Source organism: Psammomys obesus, unplaced genomic scaffold (genome assembly GCF_907164565.1).
Source record: "Psammomys obesus unplaced genomic scaffold, mPsaObe1.curated_primary_1811, whole genome shotgun sequence".
In the NCBI taxonomy this organism is placed as follows: Eukaryota; Metazoa; Chordata; class Mammalia; order Rodentia; family Muridae; genus Psammomys; species Psammomys obesus.
The window spans coordinates 1,930,660-1,932,313 of NW_026585895.1; the positions used below are offsets into that span (position 1 = coordinate 1,930,660).

The 1,654-nt window shown below is 46.4% G+C and overlaps 1 pseudogene; it reads right to left on the reverse strand.

Annotated features, from left to right (window-relative positions):
• Positions 1 to 370: 370 nt before the first annotated feature.
• LOC129671199 (NEDD8-like) lies at positions 371 to 617 on the reverse strand (annotated as a pseudogene).
• Positions 618 to 1,654: the final 1,037 nt, after the last annotated feature.

Sequence of the window (1,654 nt, forward strand, 5' to 3'; positions counted from 1 at the left end):
TGGCGGCACGTGCCTATGTCGTAGAGCTTGTGGAGACAAGACAGAGTGGTTATGTTTTGAAGAACAGCCTGAGCTATATTGGGTGGTGCTATCACAGAAACAACTTGCGGGAGGGGCGGGAAATATTTTATTGACAACCAAGAACACAGCCATAAGAGAGGGAGGCACACAGGACTGCAAAATAAAACCCAACAGCCAGCCAGCAAGGGCCATCGGTGCCAGGAACACTGCGCCCTGGGGTCCTCACCTTCTCCCACCATAGACACACAAGATTGCGCATCCAAGGAAGGGGGTGTCCTAGACACTGAGTGGATGTGTGATGCCTCCTTATGAGTGACAGGGCAAGGAGGTAAAATGGAACCGAGGTTCATCATTGCCCAAGGCCACCTCCTCTCCTAAGAGCCAACTCCAGGTGGAAGATGGACCACTCCAGAATCTTGCAGTCAGCTGCCATCTTCTCATCATTTGTTAGTTTGCCACTGGAGATGAGCCGCTGCTGCTGTAGGCGGAATTCCCTCTTTCCCTTCCACACGCTCCTTGATTAGATCCACCTTGTCTGTGGGTTCAATGTCAGTCTCAATCTCCTTTCCAGTGAGCGTCTTCATTTTAATTAGCATCTTCCTGCGAGGTTGGGGCTGCGGGCTGCTAAAGCACTGATTCTCTGTGATCCCACAGAAACAACTTTTAATGGAATAAAAATACTCAAAATGTGTTAACTACTAAATTGTTAGAACATGGTCAAATGAATGACACATGGTGAACAGTGCCTTGAGGAACTGTGAGAGGCTCCAGGAAAAAAGACAGAGGGCCTTTTCCCTCAGGTGCGGTTTGTTTCCTGGACTGTTCTTAGACGTGATTTGGTGCTCCCTGTGGCAACCATCTACATTAAATTTATAAAAAGTGCTTATTCTTGTTGGGTGTCAGCTCATAGCTATGGAAGCCAATCTGGTCAGTGAATCTGGGTGCGGTCTTCTGCCTTGCTTTCATGCTTTCCCAGATATAATCTATAGTATGTGTCAGGCAATTTTGTTTAAATGAGTCCATCCTGAGAAAGTTTGGGAAGGAGCTTCTCTGTTCATGGTCAGTATTTGCTTACTAGCGTTTGTTTACTGTTTCCTGATCTTGTGTTTCTGACAACCTCTCTTGGATTGTTGCTCTCTTCATCACCTTCCTGAATGAAAGTACAGTGAACCGGAAGTAAGGCTGCCAACAGCGTCAGACTGCAGTCCACCCACCCTCTCAGGTCCCCGGCCCAGCAGACAAGACATGCACAGGCCAGCTGAGAAGTCAGCCCTAAGTGTCACATCTGCCAGAGTAGAGCCCTCAGAGATCGCGAGATAACCCTCTTCTTATTGGTCTTGGCAGTGATTTCTTGGAAACACCACCAAAAGCACTGTCAATAAAAACAAAAATAAGCAAGGCCCCGTCAAACCAAGTGAAATGAAGAGAAAGTCTATAGAAAGACCAAATATTGTAAATATCTGATAATATAATAGTAAAATACGTGACACACGTTTGTGCATGTGCATCAAACAAACTACAAACAGTTTATAAAAATGGACAAAATGGAACCGGCAAGAGAGCTCAGTGGGCAAGAGCAGTTATGTCCAGTCCTGACCACAGAACCCACATGACCTCCACAAGTTGTCTTCTG